The sequence below is a fragment of the Muntiacus reevesi genome, chromosome X (assembly GCF_963930625.1).
Source record: "Muntiacus reevesi chromosome X, mMunRee1.1, whole genome shotgun sequence".
In the NCBI taxonomy this organism is placed as follows: Eukaryota; Metazoa; Chordata; class Mammalia; order Artiodactyla; family Cervidae; genus Muntiacus; species Muntiacus reevesi.
This window is the reverse complement of record NC_089271.1, coordinates 88,068,578-88,094,903: the sequence shown is the minus strand read 5'-3', so window position 1 is coordinate 88,094,903 and position 26,326 is coordinate 88,068,578.

Here is a 26,326-nt window from a genome sequence, read left to right as displayed (position 1 = left end):
ATCCAACCTGCCCTAGTTTTTCTTAGCCTGAAGTTACCATCTTTCAACCTGGGTGGGAGCCTTATACTTTCTGTAGAACTCAGAGATATGTATAAATTATTATGCACATTCCCTGAGTAGGAACCAGGACCAAGCCTCATGCTACACTATTGTTTCTTTCTGCATTTTCTCACTCTCCTAATTAGTAACTGACTCTGCCCCTTGGAAATCAGAAAGCATCTAGGAGGTTGAAATCTTTTCCTTACAAACAAGAAACAGGAACATGGGAAAGGTTTTTACGCTTGGGAAGGCAACGCAGGGTCCTGCTCGGTTTCAGTCCCCCCTTCTCTTCGATTCTCCTCTATTGTGAGGAGAACAGGTGTTAGAAAAGGAAGTGAATAAACTTTTGGAAAGAGAGATTAATCAGAAACTTGGCAGAGGAACTGTTTTAGGGGGATGCAGTTTCACAAATACAAGGCATAGAAAAAACAAAATAAATGAGAAAAATGTGAGAAAATATCATAGAGAAATAAGTATTTAAATATTGTCACTCCTTCCATTAAAAACTGCATCGCTTATTAAATGTGTTCTCTGATATGTACTAGATGGACCACTTCACAAACTAATGCATACAAGAAACAATACTCTTTATTAACTTTTTAAAAATCATGATACAAATTGTTTCCCAAATTTTGATGGTCTACTTTTGTTACAATAATATACTTTCACTTAAAAACATGGAACATTATTGTATCACTGACTTTTTGTCTAGGAAACCAAAGGCATGAAGTTCAAGATTCTGTCAGTAAAGTTGGAGATCATGAAATTCAAAGGTTAGAGGGACTTTTAGATCTTCCTTCAATTGGAAGAGAAAGTGACATAAATTATTTCTAACATCTCTAAAATAGTCTTTTTGTCTCTCCTTCAACACTGACATCTTTGCACAGCTATGTTTGTTAGAAAGTGTGCTTTTTTGCTTTGTTTTCCTACATTCATCCAGTATCTACCTTACTAGAACTTCCATTCTTTGGTTCTAGTAGGTCTGAAGCACCCTACTAAAGCAGACACCTAAAATAATTCTCCCTTTTCCTTGTAGCAGACTAATACATGCACACATACATATAAACCTATCAGCTCTTGCACACAAGATTTCTCTTCTCAGAGCCAAAATAAACCTAGTTTAGGTGTATGAATCAATTTTAAAGCATTTTACTTCTTGATCAGAGTTTTTAGTTTTAGCAAAATTACAACCTGATATTTCTTGCTGAATAAACCACTTCCTTTTTATTGAGAAGAAGTATGTATGGCAATTATGAGTGTATGCTGTGGAATCAAAGAGAACTGAGTTCAAATTCCCAGCTTTGTGACTCTGGGCAAATTACATAACCTCTGAGCCTCAGTGTTCACCTCTTACAACAGATAAAAGTAACAGTGCTTACCTCAACATGTTTGTATAAGAATAAAGTAGATTTATCCGTGTAAAGTGATTCGCACTAATCTAAAATGCATCTATTAAAAAGAAAGAGACAGTAAAACCTTAAGAGTTCTGATGCATGTCTAAAATTGTTACTCCGTACACCTTAAAATTACACAGTGTTATATATCAATTATATCTCAGTAAAACTGGAAGGAACAAACAAATAAAAACCTATCTATTGCTTTTTTTTTAAGGTTGTCACATTTTCTTGAAACAATGTTATGCTAACCTATACATGACATTACAACAAATAATACATTTTTTAAATGCACCACACTAGTTTTCTCTTTTTCTCCATTCACTCTTCCAATACAGTCGTACCCAGGAAGTATGAGGGACTTTTTTTATAGACAGGTATAAGATAAAATTAAGAGAGAAGCAAAGTAACCTTTATTAACTTGGTTCCCAGCAAAATGCTATTTCATTTAATCTTCACAATATTTCCCTTGGTTTCATGTTATTGTGTAAATTATATTGCTCTATTCTACATTATTCTATGATAGTGTTAGGGGAAGCACATTGACTGAAACCATCCACCCTGGCCAGGCATCATAGTAACCATTTGCATGAGTTGTTTTATGACAGGAGGTCCTGGTATGGAACATGGAACTAATAAGCCACCACCAACTGGAAGAGTCCTGGAAAGGTTAAAGACTGACATCTCGTGTCTAACCATCTCCCAGAATCCTCTCTGGCATCTATCTTGGCTGAGCAATGTGTGTATAACCAGGAAGGACCCTGAGTCAGAATGATTGGCTAAAGACAACCCAAAAGCTAATGCCATCACCATAAACCTGAGACTGTGAGCCACATGGCAGAGCAGCTCTGCTGGGTTTCCTTACCCTACTGCTCTCTGCCCAGGCACATCTTCCCAATAAAATATCTTGCTTTGTCAGCACATGTGTCTCCTCAAATAATTCATTTCTGAGTCTTGGACAAGAGCCCACAATTTGGACCCTGGAAAGCCTGCAACAATAGTGCTGGTGTTCAATTGATGTAACTTAGTTTCTGGGTGGCTTATCCCAACCCAGGGACTTGGTTTCAATTATATTTAAAAAAATTAATTGAATTATCAATCTTACTAGATAGACTCTGGTTTCTAAGAAATTTTTCAATCTGTTACTATAATATTATCTCAGCATGGATGTCTTGTAATATTGTTACTATTGTAGAAGTGATAAAACAGCCTTAAGACATGTTCTGAAAGTGTCATAAGTTTTGAGGGAAAAGTTTAACATAAACAATTAAGTGCATAAATGAATTGCAATAGTTTTAAACTTGCTTCTGTTGAATGACAAATCTCCAGACTATGTTTAAGATTTAGACATTCCTGGAATACTGGAAATAATTTAATAGTGATATTTTAAATGATTGCTAATACAGATGATCACAATTCTGTAACTCCATGTAAAGAAAAAGGAAATTTGTATGCTTTCTAAACATCAATGCAGAGATTGCATTGACTAAATATTTTGATGGAATAACAATTTCAAGTTGAAATTGCTTTAGTAATTGGAAGTGCATCTCAGCCTAAATTGTATCTTTAAATGTGTCTTCTTTGGTGAATATTGTACTTTATAAAAGTAAGAAAGCATATTTTCAACAAAGATCAACATTCAACTATGGGAATTTTAGAAAATACAGATAAGAAGGGATCTGTAAATCAATTTAAAACTTTGAAATCCTTTTTCCTCCTTCCACTTTGGGTCTCATCAATATAGCCAGAATGTTCACTGTTATGTCAAAAAAGTGCACAGGAGAGATAGAATAGTAGGCATTGCAGAGTCAGTTTTGACTGTCAACCTAAGAAAACCAGTTACAACACTAATTGATGCCATTAATGGCAATCTGTCCTGGGAAGTGAACAGGCTGCTAAATATTCAAGAAAAGTTATTGGACAGACAACAAAAACAAATCTTTGTAGTATGTAGTCTCCTGGTTGCAATCCCAGTGAGGCAGTGCATCCCAAATCCCCAGGTTCTACTTAGTGTCTGCTAAGTATTTTGAACATGTGAATACCATTGAGGTGCTAATTGTTGCTGTTTATCATTCTTGGCTATAAAACTGTAAAATCCAGTAAGAGATATTTAAATATAATTAGCATTTATCCTTTCAAAAGAAAAAGCCCTGAAGCAATTTACCTATTCCTACTAAACAGAGTTTGACAAGACAGTTTTACCATGAATTTATTGAAAGACTATGATCTTGGCAATGTTTTCTGATCATTGTGCCATGACAATTTGAGCCATTGTCAAAACACTGTGTGTGCTGAAATATCCTGTGTTTCTTTACCCCCAGGCAGTTACTTGTTTGCCAAAATCCTTGTTTCTAAAGTCACTGCTTTCAGTTTCTGTCTGCAACTCAGAGATAAAAGCCAACTAGTTCCTTTGAGAAACATAAACAACTGAATAGTGCAATCAAGATTAAGGAGGAGGCCTCCAATACAAATGCAGTAGATGTTCTGGACTGCATTCTGGCAAATCTAGAAGTTTTTGTAAGCATCCAATTATAAACTGCATGGGAATTGCAAATTTTGAAATAAGCTGCATACTCCTGGGCCTAAAGCTGATGTGCATACACAGACAAGGCACTTTCATGCTGTACTGCTGAAGATTGTGGCACATGTAACCAAGTCATTTTCCCACTGCCTTCCTGAAGCTAGGTAGCAAGCTCTGCCCCAACACTCTCTAACTGACTAACTAAAGACAGCAGTCACATAAGGGACAATCTTTGATTGCTTGGTGGACAAGGGAGCTGCTGTTCCTGAGTTCCAAGGGACTATAGCAATCAGAAAGACAGTTCTTGGCAGATCAGCATTTTCAGGGCACTGCACAGAGAGCAGACTGAAACACATCCCCATTCTTCTGGTGAAAAAGCCCTATTTACTTAGCCTGGAGTTTAGCCCCAAGGGACAAGGTTTGGGTTTCCTATATAAATAGAGGCTAAGGAGGCACTCCCAGGAAAATTAAGCAGGGAGAGATCTTCCTTGTGCACTTTTTTGGCCTATGACAGCTGGACAAGACTTTGCAGAAAGGACCTTATACACTCATCAGGTGTCCCAATTTTGGAAACTGTTGTCCAAAGGACACTACCAGATGTCCTAGTCTGGAGGCAGGCAGGAATTATGATTGTGGCTCCACGTGGCTGTACACAGTCACATACCTGGTTGGCCAAAAAGTTCATTCAGTGTTTTTTTGCAAGATGCCTCTAGTAGTGCTTAGTTATCTTTCATTTCATTTAAAACAATTTTGTTAGATTCTATTGTGACAACTGTCATATCAGCATGCATTTTTTTAAAAGTCAAAATTTGTGAATTTTTGTATGGCAATTTTAATACTGAAGATGGAGGGTAAAAGTAACATTTTCAATATATTATGCTTTATTATTTCAGGAAAGGTAAAAATGCAACTGAAATGCAACAAAAGATTTGTGTACTATATGGAGAAAGAGCTGTGACTGAACAAGTATGTCAGAAGTGGTTTGTGAAATTTTGTGCTGGAGATTTCTTGCTGGACAGTGTTCCACAGTCAGGTAGACCAGTTGAAGTTGATAACAATCAAATTGAGACATTAATTAAGAGCAATGAACATTAAACATCATGGGATATACCTGACATACTCAAAATATCCAAATCAAGTGTTGAGATTTTTTTTTTTTTGCATTAGCATGATTGTGTTCATCACTTTGATGTTTGGTTTCCACATAAATTACATGATAAAAACATTCTTGATCCTATTTCTGCATGTGATCCTCCACTTAAATGTAATGAAAATCTTCCATTTTTATTTTTTTATTTTTTTTTAAATTTCTTTTATTAGTTGGAGGCTAATTACTTCACAACATTTCAGTGGGTTTTGTCATACATTGACATGAATCAACCATAGAGTTACACGTATTCCCAATCCCGATCCCCCCTCCCACCTCCCTCTCCCCCCGACTCCTCTGGGTCCTCCCAGTGCACCAGGCCCGAGCACTTGACTCATGCATCCCACCTGGGCTGGTGATCTGTTTCACCATAGATAATATACATGCTGTTCTTTCGAAACATCCCACCCTCACCTTCTCCCACAGAGTTCAAAAGTCTGTTCTGTACTTCTATGTCTCTTTTTCTGTTTTGCATATAGGGTTATCGTTACAATCTTTCTAAATTCCAAATGCATATGTGTTAGTATGCTGTAATGTTCTTTATCTTTCTGCCTTACTTCACTCTGTATAATGGGCTCCAGTTTCATCCAGCTCATTAGAACTGATTCAAATGAATTCTTTTTAATGGCTGAGTAATATTCCATGGTGTATATGTACCACAGCTTCCTTATCCATTCGTCTGCTGATGGGCATCTAGGTTGCTTCCATGTCCTGGCTATTATAAACAGTGCTTCGATGAACATTGGGGTGCACGTATCTCTTTCAGATCTGGTTTCCTCAGTGTGTATGCCCAGAAGTGGGATTGCTGGGTCATATGGCAGTTCTATTTCCAGTTTTTTAAGAAATCTCCACACTGTTTTCCATAGTGGCTCTACTAGTTTGCATTCTCACCAACAGTGGAAGAGGGTTCCCTTTTCTCCACACCCTCTCCAACATTTATTGCTTGTAGACTTTTGGATAGCAGCCATCCTGACTGGCGTGTATTGGTACCTCATTGTGGTTTTGATTTGCGTTTCTCTAATAATGAGTGATGTTGAGCATCTTTTCATGTGTTTGTTAGCCATCTGCATGTCTTCTTTGGAGAAATGTCTGTTTAGATCCTTGGCCCATTTGTTGATTGGGTCATTTATTTTTCTGGAATTGGCATGCAGGTGTTGCTTGTATATATTTGAGATTAATCCTTTATCTGTTTCTTCATTTGCTATTATTTTCTCCCAATCTGAGGGCTGTCTTTTCACCTTACTTATAGCTTCCTTTGTAGTGCAGAAGCTTTTAAGTTTCATTAGGTCCCATTTGTTTAGTTTTGCTTTTATTTCCAATATTCTGGGAGGTGGGTCATAGAGGATCTTTCTGAGATTTATGTCGGAGAGTGTTTTACATATGTTCTCCTCTAGGAGTTTTATAATTTCTGGTCTTACATTTAGATCTTTAATCCATTTTGAGTTTATTTTTGTGTATGGTGTTAGATAGTGTTCTAGTTTCATTCTTTTACAAGGGGTTGACCAGTTTTCCCAGCATCACTTGTTAAAGAGGTTGTCTTTTTTCCATTGTATATCCTTGCCTCCTTTGTCAAAGATAAGGTGTCCATAGGTTCGTGGATTTATCTCTGGGCTTTCTCTTCTGTTCCATTGGTCTATATTTCCGCCTTTGTGCCAGTACCATACTGTCTTGATGACTGTGGCTTTGTAGTAGAGTCTGAAGTCAGGCAGGTTGATTCCTCCAGTTCCATTCTTCTTTCTCAAGATTACTTTGGCTATTCGAGGTTTTTTGTATTTCCATGCAAATTGTGAAATTATTTGTTCTAGTTCTGTGAAAAATACCGTTGGTAGCTTGATAGGGATTGCATTGAATCTATAGATTGCTTTGGGTAAAATAGCCATTTTGATGATATTGATTCTTGCAATTCATGAACACGGTATGTTTCTCCATCTGTTTGTGTCCTCTTTGATTTCTTTCATCAGTGTTTTATAGTTTTCTATGTATAGGTCTTTTGTTCCTTTAGGTAGATATACTCCTACGTATTTTATTCTTTTTGTTGCAATGGTGAATGGTATTGTTTCCTTAATTTCTCTTTCTGTTTTTTCATTGTTAGTATATAGGAATGCAAGGGATTTCTGTGTGTTAATTTTATATCCTGCAACTTTACTATATTCATTGATTAGCTCTAGTAATTTTCTGGAAGAGTCTTTAGGGTTTCCTATGTAGAGGATCATGTCATTTGCAAACAGCTTCTTTTCCTATCTGGATTCCTTTTACTTCTTTTTCTGTTCTGATTGCTGTGGCCAAAACTTCCAACCCTATGTTGAATAGTAGTGGTGAGAGTGGGCACCCTTGTCTTGTTCCTGATTTCAGGGGAAATGCTTTCAATTTTTCACCATTGAGGGTGATGCTTGCTCTGGGTTTGTCATATATAGCTTTTATTATGTTGAGGTATGTTCCTTCTATTCCTGCTTTCTGGAGAGTTTTAATCCTAAACGAGTGTTGAATTTTGTCAAAGGCTTTCTCTGCATCTATTGAGATAATCATATGGTTTTTATCTTTCAATTTGTTAATGTGGTGTACTACGTTGATTGATTTGCGGATGTTAAAGAATCCTTGCATTCCTGGGTTAAAGCCCTCTTGGTCATGGTGTATGATTTTTTTAATATGCTGTTGGATTCTGTTTGCTAGAATTTTGTTAAGGATTTTTGCATCCATGTTCATCAGTGATATTAAATCTTCTATTTTTAAAACACACTGTGATGGACAATCAAAAGTGGATACTTTACAATAATGCTGAACAGAAGAGATTGTGGGGCAGGCCCTAATGAACCAACACCAAGCACACAAAAGACCAGTCTTCCTCCAAAGATGGTGATATTGTTTATATGGTGGGATTGGAAAGGAGTCCTCTACTATGCTGCTGCTGCTGCTAAGTCGCTTCAGTCGCATCTGACTCTGTTCGACCCCTTAGACGGCAGCCCACCAGGCTTCCCCGTCCCTGGGATTCTCCAGGCAAGAACACTGGAGTGGGTTGCCATTTCCTTCTCCAGTGTATGCAAGTGAAAAGTGAAAGTGAGGCCACTCAGTCGTATCCGACTCTTAGCAACCTCATAGACTGCAGCCTACCAGGCTCCTCCGTCCACTGGAATGTGTTGCCATTGCCTTCTCTGCTCTATTATGAATTCCTTCCAAAAAAGCAAAAAAATTCATTCCAAAAACTACTGCTCCCAATTAGACCAACTGAGAGCAATACTTGACAAAAAGTATCTTGAACTAATCAATAGCAAATGCATAATCTTTCACCAGGATAACACAAGACCACATGTTCTTTGATGACCAGGCAAAGACTGTTACAGCTTGACTGGAAGTTCTGATTCATCCATCGTGTTCACCAGACATTGCACCTTCAGTTTTCGGTCTTTACAGAATTCTTTTAATGGAAAAAATTACAGTTCACTGAAGACTGCAAAAGCCACTTAGAACAGTTATTTGTTCAAAAAGATGAAAGGTTTTGGGAAGATGAAATTATGAAGTTGCCTGTAAAATGCTACAGTGTAGTGGAACAAAATGGTGACTACATTTGTTCAACAAAGTTCTTGGTGAAAGTGACAAATGTGTCTTTTAGTTTTACTTAAAAACCAAAGGAACTTTTTGGCAAACCCATTATTTTAAAGGCTGCTGCCTGAAAGTCTGGCATCAAATCAGCCTGAATGTGTGCTAAATGAGATTCCTTTCCTTGGATCACTGAGAGGCCTTGGCACAACCTCAGCAATAGGAGTACATCAAGAATAAATCATGCAGCACCCCATGCAGATCTGGATATGCAAGTGTGCTGAGCCAAACCTTCCATGCACAGCAGCCAAGTTGCAACTGGACCAGACAATGACCCAAAGCCCTACCATTCCCTTGCAACAACTGACACACAACCAATCTGGAGCAAACTGAGCTCCACCCACACTGCACTAAAACCATTCTGAAATCAGATGAGTGGTCCAAGACCCATTCATCCCTAACAGAGGCCAAACTGCAACCAGGATATACAAGTAATTCTAAAATTTCCCTCCTCACATAGTGGTTAGGCAGCAACCAGGTCAGGTGGTGTCCCTTGAGCATGACCCTCCCTGAACAGCAACCATGGGACCTAACATAGCCAGCAGATGCATGCAGCCCACATGAGGGCTGTCCATAGAATGTTTATCTCTTGTAACCAGAAGAGATTGGGCTTCTGGGCTACATGCAATGGCTCTTAAACAAAACCACTCACTCTAAACCTGAGAGAAGTAGCCATTTTGCTTACTACATATAGAAAAACAGAGAAAGACAAGCAAAATGAGGAGACAGAGGAATATATTCCAAATCAAAAAGCAAGGCAAATCCTCAGAAAGATATCTGAATGAAAAAGAGATAAGCAACCTAAATGATAAAGATTTCAAGGTAATAATCATGAAAATGCTCACTGATCTCCAGAGTATTAAAGAATGGATGAACACAGTGATAACTTAAACAACAACAACAACATAAATAGGAAATATAAGAAAGAACCAACAGAAATTAAAACTGAAAGGAAAATACATGAGGAGGTTTCAAGAGCAGAATGTATGAGGTAGAAGCATGAACCGATGAGCTGGAAGGTAAAGCAATGGAAAATAAAGCAGAAAAATGAAGAAAAAAAAAGAATTAGAAGAAATGAAGATACCTTGAAGAACCCCAGGGACATCATCAATAGGAATACAGTTTACCTTATGAAGTTCTCATAAGGAGAAGAGAGAAAAATAGCCAGAAATAGCATTTGAAGAAATAATGGTTAAAAGCTTTCCTGATCTGTGGAAAAACATATATTTATGCTTGACTGACTATGCCAAAACCTTTGACTGTGTGGGTGACAACAAACTGTGGAAAATTCTGAAGAGAAAAAGACCACCTGACCTACCTCTTGAGAAGCCTGTATGCAGGTCAGGAAGCGTTAGAACTGGACATGGAACAACAGACTGGTTCCAAATGGGAAAAGGAGTATATCAAGGCTGTATATTGTCACCCTGCTTATTTAACTTATATGCAGAGTACATCATGAGAAACGCTGGGCTGGAGGAGGCACAAGCGGGAATCAAGATTGCCAGGAGAAATACCAATAACCTCAGATATGCAGATGACACTACCCTTATGACAGAAAGTGAAGAAGAACTAAAGAGCCTCTTGATGAAAGTTAAAGAAGAGAGTGAAAAATTTGGCTTAAAACTCAACATTCCATACCACGACAATATTGTAAAGTAATTAGCCTCCAACTAATAAAAATGAATAAAAACAAAAAAAACAAAAACTCAACATTCATAAAAAGCATCAGGTCCCATCACTTCATGGCAAATAGATGGGGAACCAGTGGAAACAGTGACTGACTTTATTTTTCTTGGCTCCAAAATCACTGCAGATGGTGATTGCAGCCATGAAATTAAAAGATGCTTACTCCTTGGAAGGAAAGTTATGGCCAACCTAGACAGGATATTAAAAAGCAGAGACATTACTTTGTCAACAAAGGTCTATCTAGTCAAGGCTATGGTATTTCCAGTAGTCATGTATGGATGTGAGAATTGAACTATAAAAAAAGCTGAGTGCTGAAGAATTGATGCTTTTGAACTGTGGTGTTGGAGAAGACACTTGAGAGTCCCTTGGACTGCAAGGAGCTCCAACCAGTCTTTGGGATGAGATCCATCCCAAAGGAGATCAGACCTGGGTGTTCATTGGAAGTACTGATGTTGAAGCTGAGACTTCAATACTTTGGCCACCTCATGCGAAGGGTTGACTCATTTGAAAAGACCCTGATGCTGGGAAAGATTGAGGGCAGGAGGAGAAGGGGACGACAGAGTATCAGATGGTTGGATGGCATCACCCAATCAATGGACATGGGTTTGAGTAAATTCCAAGAGTTGGTGATGGACAGGGAGGCCTGGCATTCTACAGCTCATAGCGTCGCAGAGTCGGACATGACTGAGCGACTGAACTGAACTGAACTGAATCTGCCGAAGGATATAGGCAATCAGGTCAGGAAGCCCAATAAGATGGACCCAAAGAGAAACACACTGTGACACATTATAATTTAAAAAAATAAATAAATAAAGGGAAAATCTTAAAGGCAGTAAGAAAAAAACAACTTATTATATATAGGGGGAATCTCTTAAGGCTATTAGCAGATTTTTAGCAAAAAAAAATTACACATGAGAAGGGTGCAGAGTAACATTTTCAAAGTGCTGAAAGAAAAAAAAAAAAATGCCAAGCAAGAATTCCTACACAACATGGTTTCACTTAGAACTGAAGAAGGGATTGAGTCTTATATACAAGCAGTAGCTAAAGGATGTCATTACTCCTATCCAGCCTTACTGTTTAAAGGATTTATCTAAACAAAAAAAAGAAAAAAAAAAGCTAAATAATAATAAGAAAACATACAAAAGTAAAATTCTTACTGGAAAAAGTAAATTAATAAACAAGGGAGTGGATCTATCTCTTATAAAGCAAATGCAAAGTAAAAATAAGTCAAAAGTAGCAAATTTAACTACATTACAATAAATAATCAAAGGATGCATAAAATAAAAAAGTTTAAAATGTGTCAACAAACCATAAAACTTTAGGAGAGAGTAAATACATAAAATTTTGAAAAGTGTTCAATATTGCTACTTAAAAGAGATTATATGTATAAGATGTTCTATGTGAATCTCATGGTAATCACAAAGAAAAACTTACAGAAAATCCTCAAAGGAAAATGAGGGAAAAGAATTAATGTAGCAATAAAGAAAACAAAGAACACTGGAAGAGAGAAAAAAACAAAGAGGAACAACAAAAACAGTCAGAAAACAAAGAACAAAATGGCAAAAAGCACATACCTATCAATAACTGATTTAAATGACATAAATCAAACCAAGATTCTATATGACCCACCTCCTAGAGTAATGGAATTAAAAACAAAAGTAAACAAGTGGAAACTGATTAAACTTAAAAGTTTTTACACAGCAAAGGAAACTATAAGCAAGCTGAAAAGACAACCCTCAGGATGGGAAAAAATAATAGCAAATGAAAGAACTGACAAAGGATTAATTTCCAAAATATAAAAGGAGCTCATACAACTCAATGCCAGAGAAACAAACAACCCAATGAAAAAGTGGAAAAAGACTCAAACAGGCATTTCTCCAAAGACATACAGATAGCTGACAAACACATGAAAAGATGCTCAACATCACTCACTATTAGATAAATGATTCTACAAGATTCTGCAAGAGATATAACCTCAAACCGGTCAGAATGGCCATCATCAAAAAGTCTACAAAATAGAATTGCTGGAGAGGGTGTGGAGAAAAGGGAACCAACCCTCTTGCACTGTTGGTGGGAATGTTAATTGATACAGCCACTATGGATGATGGTATGGATATTCATTTAAAAAACTGGAATTAAACCACCATATGACACCACAATCCCAACCCTAGGCATATTCCGTGAGGAACCCAAAATTGAAAAGGACACATGTGTCCCATTGTTCACTGCAGTACTATTTAAAATAGCTAAAACATGGAAGCAAGCTAGATGTCCATCAACAGATGAATGGATAAAGAAGTTGTGGCACATATACACGATGGAATATTCAGTTCAGTTCAGTTCAGTCGCTCAGTCGGTTCCAACTCTTTGAGACCCCGTGAATCACAGCACGCCAGGCCTCCCTGTCCATCAACAACTCCCAGAGCTTACTCATACCCGTGTCCATCGAGTCGGTGATGCCATCCAACCATCTCATCCTCTGTCGTCCCCTTCTCCTCCTGCCCCCCAATCCCTCCCTGCATCAAAGTCTATTCCAATGAGTCAACTCTTCGCATGAGGTGGCCAAGGTATTGGAGTTTCAGCTTCAGCATCAGTCCTTCCAATGAACACCCAGGACTTATCGCCTTCAGGCTGGACTGGTTGGATCTCCTTGCAGTCCAAGGGATTCTCAAGAGTCGTCTCCAACACCACAGTTCAAAAGCATCAAATTTTTGGCACTCAGCTTTCTTCACAGTCCAACTCTCACATCCATACATGATCACTGGGAAAACCATAGTCTTGACAGGCGGACCTTTTTTTGGCAAAGTAATGTCTCTGCTTTTTAATATGTTGTCTAGGTTGGTCATAACTTTCCTTCCAAGAAGTAAGCGTCTTTTAATTTCATGGCTGCAATCACCATCTGCAGTGATTTTGGAGCCCCAAAAAATAAAGTCTGACACTGTTTCCACTGTCTCCCCATCTGTTTCCCATGAGGTGATGGGACCAGATGCCATGATCTTAGTTTTCTGAAAGTTACACTTTAAACCAACTTTTTCAACTCTCCTCTTTCACTTTCATCAAGAGGCTTTTTAGTTCCTCTTAACTCTCTGCCATAAGGGTGGTGTCATCTGCATATCTGAGGTTATTGATATTTCTCTGGGCAATCTTGGTTCCAGCTTCTGCTTCTTCCAGCCCAGCGTTTCTCATGATGTACTCTGCATATAAGATAATAAGCAGAGTGACAATATACAGCCTTGACGTACTCCTTTTCCTATTTGGAACCAGTCTATTGTTCCGTGTCCAGTTCTAACTGTTGCTTCCTGACCTTCATATAGGTTTCTCAAGAGGCAGGTCAGGTGGACTGGTATTCCCATCCCTTTCAGAATTTTCTGCAGTTTATTGTGATCCACACAGTCGAAGGCTTTGGCATCGTCAATAAAGCAGAAATAGATGTTGGGTTTTTTTCATTGTTGTTGTTTGTTTGTTTGTTTTTTCTGGAACTCTCTTGCTTTTTTGATGACCCAGCGGATTTTGGCAATTTGATCTCTGGTTCCTCTGCCTTTTCTAAAACCAGCTTGAACATCTGGAAGTTAACGGTTCATGTATTGCTGAAGCCTGGCTTGGAGAATTTTGAGTATTACTTTACTAGAGTGTGAGATGAGTGCAATTGTGCAGTATTTGATCATTCTTTGGGATTGCCTTTCTTAGGGATTGGCATGAAAACTGACCTTTCCCAGTCCTGTGGCCACTGCTGAGTTTTCCAAATTTTCTGGAATATTGAGTGCAGGACTTTCACAGCATCGTCTTTCAGGATTTGAAATGGCTCAAGTGGAATTTCATCACCTCCACTAGCTTTGTTCATAGTGATGCTTTCCAAGGCCCACTTGACTTCACATTCCAGGATATCTGGCTCTAGGGCAGTAATCTCACCATTGTGATTATCTGAGTCATGAAAATCTTTTTTGTACAGTTCTTCTGTGTATTCTTGCCACCTCTTTTTAATATCTTCTGCTTCTGTTAGGTCCATACTATTTCTGTCCTTTATCGAACCCACCTTTGCATGAAATATTCCCTTGGTATCTCTAATTTTCTTGAAGAGACATCTAGTCTTTCCCATTCTGTTGTTTTCCTCTATTTCTTTGCATTGATCATTGAGGAAGGCTTTCTTATCTCTCCTTGCTATTCTTTGGAACTCTACATTCAAATGGGAATATCTTTCCTTTTCTCCTTTGCTTTTCGCTTCTCTTCTTTTCTCAGCTATTTGTAAGGCCTCCTCAGACAACCATTTTGCCTTTATGCATTTCTTTTCCATGGGGATGATCTTGATCCCTGTCTCCTGTACAATGTCATGAAGCTCCGTCCATAGTTCATCAGGCTCTCTATCAGATCTAATCCCTTAAATCTTTTTCTCACTTCCACTGTATAGTCATAAGGGTTTGATTTAGGTCATATCTGAATGGTCTAGTGGTTTTACCTACTTTCTTCAGTTTCAGTCTGAATTTGGCAATAAGGAGTTCATGATCTGAGCCACGGTCAGCTCCTGGTCTTGTTTTTGCTGATTGTATAGAGCTTTTCCATCTTTGGCTGCAAAGAATATAATCTGATTTCGGTGTTGACCATCTGATGATGTCCACCATGCTGTGACAGTGCAGGAGCCGGGCAGAGGCACTTCCCCACATCCGAGATCAGGGGTGGCGGCTGAGAGGAGCTATGCCATGCCCAAGGTCAGGGGCCACGCCTGAGAGGAGCTACCTCATCTCCAAGGAGCAGTGGCTTCACGAGTGCAGGAGGGCTGAGAGGAGCTAGTCCATGTTCAAGGTCAGGAGGGGCAGCAGTGAGAAGATACCCCTCGGCCAAAGTAAGGAGCAGTGGCTTCACTTTGCTGGAGTAGCCATGAAGTGATACCCCACGTCCAAGGTAAGAGAAACCCAAATAAGATCGTAGGTGTTGTAAGAGGACATCAGAGGGCAGACACACTGAAACCATAATCACAGAAAACTAGCCAATCTGATCACAGGGACCACAGCCTTATTTAACTCAATGAAACTAAGCCATGCCATGTGGGGCCACCCAAGACAGTCGGGTCATGGTGGAGGGGTCTGACAGAATGTGGTCCACTGGAGAAGGGAATGGCAAACCACTTCAGTATTCTTGCCTTGTGAACCCCATGAACAGTATGAAAAGGCAAAATGATAGGATACTGAAAGAGAAATTCCCCAGGTCGGTAGATGCCCAATATGCTACTGGAGATTAGTGGAGAAATAACTCCAGAAAGAATGAAGGGAAGGAGCCAAAGCAAAAACAATACCCAGTTGTGGATGGGACTGGTGATAGAAGCAAGGTCCGATGCTATAAAGAGCAATATTGCATTGGAAGCTGGAATGTTAAGTCCATGAATAAAGGCAAATTGGAAGTGGTCAAACAGGAGATGACAAGAGTGAATGTCGACCTTCTAAGCATCAGCAAACTAAAATGAACTAGAATGGGTGAATTTAACTCAGATGACCATTATATCTACTATGGTGGGCAGGAATTCTTTAGAAGAAATGGAGAAGTCATCATGGTCAACAAGAGTCTGAAATGCAGTACTTGGATGCAATCTCAAAAATAACAGAATGATCTCTGTTCCTTTCCAAGGCAAACCACTCAATATCACGGTAATCCAAGCCTATGCCCCAACCAGTAACACTGAGGAAGCTGAAGTTGAACGGTTCTATGAAGACCTACAAGACCTTTTAAAACTAACACCCAAAAAAGATGTCCTTTTCTTTATAGGGGACTGGAATGCAAAAGAAGAAAGTCAAGAATCACCTGGAGTAACAGGCGTACCCCACCTTGGAGTACGGAATGAAGCAGGACAAAGGTTGATAGAATTTTGCCGAGAGAACCCACTGGTCATAGCAAACACACTCTTCCAACAACACAAGAGAAGACTTTACACATGGACACTCTACACATGGTCAACACCAAAATCAGATTGATGGAATATTACTCAGCCATTAAAAGGAATACATTTGAGTCAGTTGTGATTAGTTGGTGTGATGACACCGCACACAATTGTGATGACATCACACTCATTGCAGAAAGTGAGAAAGAACTAAAGAGCCTCTTGCTGAAAGTGAAAGAGGAGAGTGAAAAAGTTGTCTTAAAACTTAACAATCAGAAAACTGAGATCATGACATCTGGTCCCATTAGTTCATGCAAATAGATGGGCAAACAATGGAAACAGTGACAGACTTTATTTATTTATTTATTTATTGTTGGAGAGGGGCTCCAAAATCACTGCAGATGGTGAATGCAGCCATGAATTAAAAGACGCTTGCTCCTTGGAAGAAAAGTTATGGCCAACCTAGACAGCATATTAAAAATCAGAGATGTTACTTTGCCAACAAAAGTCTGTCTAGCTAAAACTATGTTTTTTTTACAGTAGTCATGTACGAATGTTAGAGTTGGAGTATAACAAAAGTTGAGCACCGAAGAACTGGTGTTTTTGAAGTGTGGTGTTGGAGAAGACATTTGAGAGTCCTTTGCACTGCAAGGAGACCCAGGCAGTACATCCTAAAGGGAATCAGTCCTCAATAATCATTGGAAGGACTGATGCTGAAGCTGAAACTCCAATACTCTGGCCACTTGAAGCAAATAACTGACTCATTTGGAAAGACCCTGATGCTAGGAAAGATTGAAGGTGGGAGGAGAAGGGGACGACAGAGGATGAGATGGTTGAATGGCATCACTGACTCAATGGACATGAGTTTGAGCAAGCCCCAGGAGTTGGTGATGGACAGGGAAACCTGGTGTGCTGCAGTCCCTGGGGTTGCAAAGAGTCAGACATGACTGAGGGACTGAAATGGACTGAACTGAACTGAACTGATAAGGTGGATGCACCTAGAGTCTATTATATAGAGTGAAGTGGGTCAGAAAAAAAACGATAAATATCGTATACTAAAGTATATATATGGAATCTAGAAAAATGGTACTGAAGAATTTATTTGCAGTGCAACAATGGAGAAACAGACATAGAGAATAGACTTATGGACATGAGGAAATGGGAGAAGAGGGTGAGATGTATGGAAAGAGTAACATGGAAACTTACTTTACCATATGTAAAATTGATAGCTAATGCAAATTTGTTGTATGTCTCAGGAAACCCAAACAGGAGCTCTGCATCAACCTAGAGGGGGTGGGATAGGGAGAGAGATGGGAGGGAGTTTCAAGATGGAGGGGACATATGTATACCTGTGGCTGATTCATGTTGAGTTCTGGCAAAACAACAAAATTCTGCAAAACAATTATCTTTTGATTAAAAAATAAAATAATAATTTAGAGTAAATAGACTAAACGTTCCAATTAAAAATCCTAGAGTGACTAAATGGATAAAAGGTAAGACCCTTCTATAAGCTTCCTACAAAAGACTCCAAATCTAATGACATTCAAAGATTGTAAGTGGAAAATGGAAAATAATATACCATGCAAATGGAAACAAAAAGAAAGCCTCATAGCAATACTAATATCAGACAAAATAGAAGGCATTACATAATGGTAAGGGATTATTATTATCCAAGAAAAGGATATAGCATTTTAAACATGCCTGAAACTAACAAAGAAGCATCTAATGTAAAAAAGCAAATATTACCAAAAATGCAGGTATAAATAGACAGCACACAATACAATAATAGTAAGAAAATTTTATACCCCACTTACATCAGTTGCTAAAACATCCAGTAATTGATGAAAAACCAATAAGGAAGTACTGGCCTTAATTTACATTTTAATTCATAAAGTTAATAGTATATACTGACCATTCCATCCAAAAGTAGCATCCAAGAGCACATGGAACATACTCCAGGACAGACTACATGTTATCCCATAAAACAAGTCTTGGGAAATTTAAGAAGATTGAAATCATATCAAACATCATTGCCAACCAAAATGGTACAAAACTAAGAGTTAGTTACAAGAAGAAACTAGAACAACTCAACTACACAAAGACTAAACAACTTGCTACTAAACAATCAATGGATCAAGAAAGAGTCGAATAGAAAATTTTTTAAATATCGGGAGACAAATGAAAATAAAGACACAGCTTTCCAAAATCTATGGAATGAGGCAAAAGTAGTTTTAAGAGTGAAGTTCATAGTGATACAGGCTTATCTCAAAAAAAAAAAAAATCAAATAAACAATCTAACTTTACATTTAAAGGAATTGGTGGGGGGAAACAAAGTTAGTAGAAGAAACAATGTAATAAAGATTAGAGTGGAAAGAAGTGAAGTAGAGACCACATCTCAATAGAAAGATCAATAAAACTAAGAGCTTGTTCTTTGAAAAAAATAAACAAAATTGATAAATCTTTAGCTAATTCATTAAGGAAAAAAGAGAGAAGGCACAAATAAATAAAATCAGAAATAAGAGAAAAATTACAACTGATTGTACAGAAATGCAAAAATCACAAGAGATTACTATGTAAAATTATGTGCAAACAATTGGACTTAGAAAACATTGATAAATTCCTAGAAATATACAATCTTAAAACTCTAAATCAGAAAGAAATAGAAAATATAAGTAGATCATTACTAGTAGTGAAATTGAATCAGGAATCTAAAAACTCCTAACCAACAAAAGTCCAGGATCAAACAGGTGAATTATATCAAACACTTAAAGAAGACTTAATACCTAACCCTTTCAAACTATCTAAATAATTGAAGAAGAAGGGACACTTGCAAACTCATTCTATGAGACCAACATTACTCTGATACCAAAACCAGACAAAGATACTACAAAAAAAGAAAATTATAGGCCTATGTTTTTCATGAACATGATGGAAGAATTCTTGACAAAATATCAGCAAAACAAATTCAGTACATTAAATGGATCACACAGCACAATCCAGTAGGATCTATTTTAGGGATGCAGGAGTGGTTCAGTATCCACAAATCAATCAATGTGATATACCACATTAAGAAAGCAAGATAAAATCATATGATTATGCCAATAGATGTAGTAAAAATTTTTGACAAAATTCAATACCCTTTAAAAATAAAAACTCTCAACAGTGTGGGTATAATAGAAACGTATCTCAACATAATAAAAGTCATGCGTGAGAAAACCACAGCATATTTTTATATTCAATGATGAGAAATTAAAAGCTATCATTATAAGATCAGAAACAAGACAAGAATGCTCATTCTCATCACTTTTATTCTGCATAGTATTGGAAGTCTTAGCAACAACAATTAGGCAAGAAAAAGCAAAAGCATTCAAATTGAAAGGGAAGAAGTAAAATTGTCACTATTTTCAGATGAAAAGATGTGTAAGTAAAACTCCAGAGATTCCACCAAAAGCTGTTAGAATAAAAAATAGTCAATTTAGTAGAGTTGCACTATACAAAATTTATATACAAGAATCGTTACATTTTTTCAGAAAAAGAAATTAAACAAATCATTTCATTCACATTTGCATCAAAACTATAAAGTACCAAGGAATAAATTAAACTGAAGAAGTGAAAGACTTGTTCACTGAAAACTGCAAGGTATTGATAAAAGAAATTCAAAAGGACACAAATAAAACAATATACCATATACAAGGATTAGAAGAACCAACATTGTTAAAATGTCCATAATTCCCAATGAAATCTGTAGATTCAGTGCAACCTCTATCATAATACCAATGGAAATTTCCATAGAAGTAAAACAAATAATCCTAAAATTTATATGGAAGCCAAAAGAACCCAAACTGCCAAAACAATCTTCTGAAGGAGCTAAACTGGAAGTTTGTTCCCTAGCTTCAAACTCTATATATTATAAAGCTGCAGTAGGCAAAAAGTATGATACTAGTATACAGTCAGACAGATCAATGGGAAAGAATAGAGAGTCCACAAATAAACCCAAGCTTATATGGTCAATTAATCTACAATCAAGGAGGCAAAAATATACAATGGGGAAAAGACCGTCTCTTCAATATATGGTACTTGGAAAATTGAACAGCTACATGCAAAAATAAATAAACTGGACCACTCTCATATCCCATGTACAAAAATTATCTCAAAATGGATTAAAGACTTTAATGTATGACTTGAGATGATAAAACTTCTATAATAAAACATAGCAATAAGCCCTTTGACATTGTTCTCAGCAATAATTATTTTGGGAGAGTATATCTCTTCAGACAAGGACAAAAAAGTAAAAATAAACAAATAAAATTACATGAAATTAAAATGTTTTTGCAGAATGAAGGAAACCACGAGTAAAACTAAAAGGCAACCTACTGAATAGGAGAATTTTGAAAACAGTATATCTGATAAGGGTTTGATATCCAAAATATATAAAGAACACATAGAACCCAAAAGCAAAAACCAAACAACCCAATTAAAAAATTGGAAGAGGACATGAATAAGCATTTTTACAAAAAAGATATACAAGTGGCCAACAAGCACACGAAAAGATGCTCAAAAGCACTAATCATCGAGGATTAGCAAATTTTGATTTGATCAACAAATCAAAACCACAATGAGATATCACCTCGCACATATCAGAATGGCTATCATCAGAAAGAAAGAAAGAACAAGTGCTGATGAGGATGTAGAAGAAAAGGAACCCTCATGTGACCACAATGGAAAACTGTGGTAGTTCCTCAAAAAACTAAAAATAGAACTAACCTAACATCTAGCAATCACTCTGGGTATTGACGGGAAGAAAACAAAAACACTAATTTGAAAAAACAAACAAACAAAATACATATACATATACATATATATATATATATATATATATATATATATATATATCTGTATGTTCATGGCAACATCATTTTCAATAGACAAGATATAGAAGCAATTTAAGAGTTCATCAATAGACTAATAGATATAAAAGATATGGTGTGTGTGTGTGTGTATATATATATGTAAATATATATGTGTGTATGTGTGGGCTAAGTCTCATCTGACTCTTTGTAACCTTATGGACTGTAGCCCGCCGGGCTCCTTTGTCCATGAGGATTTTCCAAACAAGAATACTGGAGTGGGTTGCCATGCAATCCTCCAGGGGATCTTCCTGACCCAGGGATTGAATCTGAGTCTCTTATGTCTCCTGCACTGGCAAGTGGATTCTTTACCACTAGCTCTAACTGGGAAGCCTACATATATATACCACAAAAAAGAATGGAATCTTGCCATTTGAGACAACATATATAGACCTGCAGGGTATTATATTATGTGAAAAAAGTCAGGCAGAAAAGAATGATTCCATGTGGTTCCACTTAACATGGAATCTAAAAGTCAGAGGAAACGAATAAGTAAAACAAAAGAGCAACAGTTCACAGATACAGAGAACAAACTACTGGTTACCCGAGGAGCAAAGAGTGGGAGAATAGATGAAATAAATAAGGGAGGTTAAAGGTGAAATAGGTTAAGAAATTTGGCTAAACTTCTAGCTAAATATAAATGCAGATACAAGGTTCAGCACAGTATGTAGTGTCATAATATTGCAATAATTCCATATAGTAAAAGATGGTAACTAGACCTCTTGTGGGTTTCATCTTCTATGCATAAAAATATTGAATCACTATACTGTACATCTGAAATTAATATACTATATGGCAATTATAATTCAATAAATGATTTTTAAAAACATTAAGCTTTTTAAGAGAATAAAGTAATAATAATAATAGTAATAAAAAGTAGACTGGGCTCTAAAAGATTTTAAAACAATCTAGCAACAGTCAGTAGTAAATCAATAGAAAGCTGAATGTCTACGATCTATTATTCATATGCCAAACACATATCCAGCATCACTTTTCATTAGTCATACTTGAACAATTTTCAGTGATGACTAAACCATCATCAAGAAGTTTTAAAAAAGACACATGCATTTATATATAATAGGGTTCTGAATAACTGAGAAGTCGTCTCAAGATGACCCATATTCTTTGAGCACCATACTGAATAAAACTATATCCTATTATAAGAAAAGAAGCCATATTGCTTGATAACAATTTTGAGTAAGGACAGGAGATGTTGTACTTTATTGATATGACATGAGTCAATAATTCATGCAAATAATATTTGTATTTATGAAGCACTTAATATTTTCCAAAGAATAATCATACTTTTTAATCTCATTGATTCATATACAAGCATTGGAAAGGAGATAAAGCAAACAGTGCTTTTTAATTTTTTCATTATAAATAGTGCAACACAGTTCAAAGACTGAAAGTGTCTTGTGTGTGTATATGGCAGATCTAACACTAAATATTTGTCTGCAGACTTTAAATCTTCTTTCATTTAGTGCACAGATTATTTATTAAATAAAAGTAACATTTACTGAAAGTACAGTTTGTGCCAGAAACTACATTTAGATCTTTATCTGTATTGTCTCATCCATAATTAACAGACGAGAAGATCAAGACTTAGGTGAAATTAAATATTTTTAAACAAGGTCACACAATTAAGTGAGTTACAGAACCAAAATTTGCACGATGGTACTCGGATAAAAGAGTTTGCATTCTTAACTACTATTTATTCTATAATTTCTTCCACCATCACAGGAAGGACTTTAATTAGACACAATTAAATCTAGTTCCTCTTTTCATTTCACTAGCTTTGAGAAAGGATATGTATCTCTCCATTAAATATCATACAACAGCTAATGCAGTTACTTTTCAGTTTTCCCTTCTAAATACCCTCCTCCAAATAGTCAAGTTATATTGTCCATCTTCTTAATCATTTTCAGTGTGTTCAGCTAAAGCCTATGTTTTCCTTGCTTATGCAAACACTTGGTGCCAGTACTTCTTCCTGGAATAATTTATAAACCACTTCTGCTTCTTTATGATACTCTCTTAATCTTAAGTCTCAGGTGGGTACATCTAAATGCACCTAAATTCATCATATTCCCAGATGCTACTTGGCTGCCAAAGACTAAGAGAAGGAAGGATCTCTCTGCTATAGTTTCTATAGCAGGTTAAAGCCATCTAATCAGCAGGATGTATAATGAATTTTCCTCAAATAGATAGAGCATTTGAATGCTGGGACTGATCATTTGACTAGTATCCATTCCAGAGGTATTTAAGGGATTTTGTTAGGGGAAGCACACTGATTGAAACCGCCCACCCTGGTCAGGCACCATAGTAACCATTTGCATGAGTTGTTTTATGACAGGAGATCCTGATAAGGAATATGGAACAAATAAGCCACCACCAACTGGAAGAGTTTGGGAAAGGTCAAAAAAAAAAAAAAAAACACCGTGTGTCTATCCACTTCCCAGAATCCCTCTTGCTAGCATCCATCTTGGCTGAGCGATGTGTGCGCCACCAGGAAAGACTCTGAATTAGAATGACTGGCCAAAGACTACCCGGAAACGAATCCCATCACCATAAAACCCAAGACTGTGAGCCATGGGGCAGAGCAGTTCTCCTGGGTTCCCTTACCTACTGCTCTCCACCCGGGTGCCCTTTCCCAATAAAATCTCTTGCTTTGTCAGCATGTGTCTCCTCGGACAATTCATTTCTGAGTGTTAGACAAGAGCCCAGTTTCGGGCCCTGGATGGGGTCCCCCTTGCTGCAACAATTTCACTATCTCATGTGGAGCAGTTATGAAATGGTTCCTCTGTTTTTTTGCTCAGTCTTGTATCTTTGTTCTATACATTGCAAAAATCTGGCAAGTTTGTGATTTAAAAGCGGCACATTTCTCTGAGCTCCTAAGTTGATATGGGGTCCCCTGTTATCTTCATGCTATTTTACAAGTTGTCATGGGCATTGGAAATGCTTTAAAATGTTTACATTAAACAAATTAATGCATTTAAAACACAATACATTCTATGCATAGCAATATTTGGAGACAATATGAGAAAACTACATTTGAGGAGGCCTTGTGTGAATATGAGGCCTTGACAAAAATTTCCCTTTGACATAAACCCTCTTCTTAAGCCCCTCTTCCTCCATGCATTCCCACCAATGGGCTCTTTTCATTTGATAATTTAAGTCAGTTGTGTGGAGGAAGGATCAAAGAAAAAAGGACTGAATGCCTCTACTTAAGCTACCATCTTTCACAGAATGCTCTGGACATGTATTAATTTATAGGATCCTGGTATATCTCTTAACATTGGGATATAAAGTGAGGCTAATGTTGAGTGTAATGGTAAGCCAATGCATAGATTTCTATATAATATGTATTTTTCTATTCGCCCTTGTGTCACAGTAAACCTTTAAAAAATATGTAGCACTTCACATTATTATTTTAAAACAAAATGCACTTTTAAGTGTATCAATTATTATTATTATTATTATTTTGGTGGCTGTTAATGACTTGAATAATTGGTACAGCTTTATTTTCTGAGTCTTCACATTACTAAGTAAGATGATTTCATTTTATATTACTAATAAGTTGGCAAAAATATTGGTTAATTAACACTGGATAATTGAATCATTACAGAAACAAACACTTGCATGCACCTCGAGAAGAATTAAATGAGAAAACCAGACTGGCATGTGTGCTGTAAATTCTTCCTAATAACTAGTGATGGGTGCAGTGATGCCCTCTCCCTGTCTACCTGATTCATCTTGAATCTTTCAAACAAAGATTGATTCTTTTTCTAACATTGTTTGTCATATTAATACGAAACTTTCCATTAACACAACACAATAATTGCAGGCAAGATTAAATACATTTTAACATTGCAAGTTCCTTTTCAAAATCATCTTTCATTTTCATGAAAATGTAGACATCTGGTCTCTGGTGGGCATATATTTTTATTAGTACATCACATCACTTGATCCAGTCATAGAAATAAAATGTAATGAACCTCTAGTAATTTGTTTATTAAAATTCTGTAATTATATTCTATGTGATACAGATCATTAAAAAATGCAAAGCCACGATAGCATATTTATTTGGTGGAATTATTGGATAACATCAATTTCACTGCTAAATATATTACCTTTTCATATCAAAATAAAAATGTTATAGTGAGCATCCCACTGAGTTTTTTTAAATTTTAAATTTAAGTTTTAATTAAAGGATAATTGTTTTACATAACTATGTTGGTTTCTGCCAAACATCAACATGAATCAGCCATAGGTATTTGACCATCACAGACTATCAGGAACTCTTGGCACTACACACATTCACTCCCTTCAACCAATGCTGCACTTCTCATCCACAACCAACCAAATATCCTTAGTTTTTCACTTGGACTCTTTCTTCTCAGTCACCATGATGTACCTAAGCCTGGTGAAAAGTGAAAGTGTTAGTTTCTCAGTCCTGTCAGACTCTTTGAGACCTCATGAACCCTCCAAGCTCCTCTGTCCATGGAACTTTCTAGGCAAGAATAATGGAGTGGTTAGCAATTCCATTCTCCAGGGTATATTTCCAACCCAGGGATTGAACCTGGGTCTCCTGCATTGCAGACAAATTCTTTATCATCTTTGCCACCAGGGAAACCCACTTAAGCCTGGTATTCATCTGATATTGTATCAGATTTTATCCATTTTGCCATAGAGGATAACATCTTGACCATGTACTCAATAAAGTCTTTTTATCCATTTCCATATACCAAAGCATACACATTCACAATGTTTTTACCTATTGTACATTTACTGGTGGGTGTATTATTGGAAGGCAGAAGTCCAAAAAGGAAAGAAATTACCTTTTGAGATTAGCAGAAAGTCCAAATCCCATGCAATTAATAGCTAAATTATGGGAAGTAGTGGATTTTTTGTAGATTAGGCAAACTGGTCTACCTGTGCCCAGTGCCTGAAAAGTGAAAACATTTTAGACATAACTACAGTGAAAGAGGAAAGTGAGAAAGTTGCCTTTAAGCACAACATTCAGAAAACTAAGATCATGGCATCTGGTCCCATCACTTCATGGGAAATAGATGGGGAAACAGTGAAAACAGTGGCTGACTTTATTTTTCTGAGCTCCAAAATCACTGCAGATGGTGATTGCAGCCATGAAATTAAAAGACACTTACTCCTTGG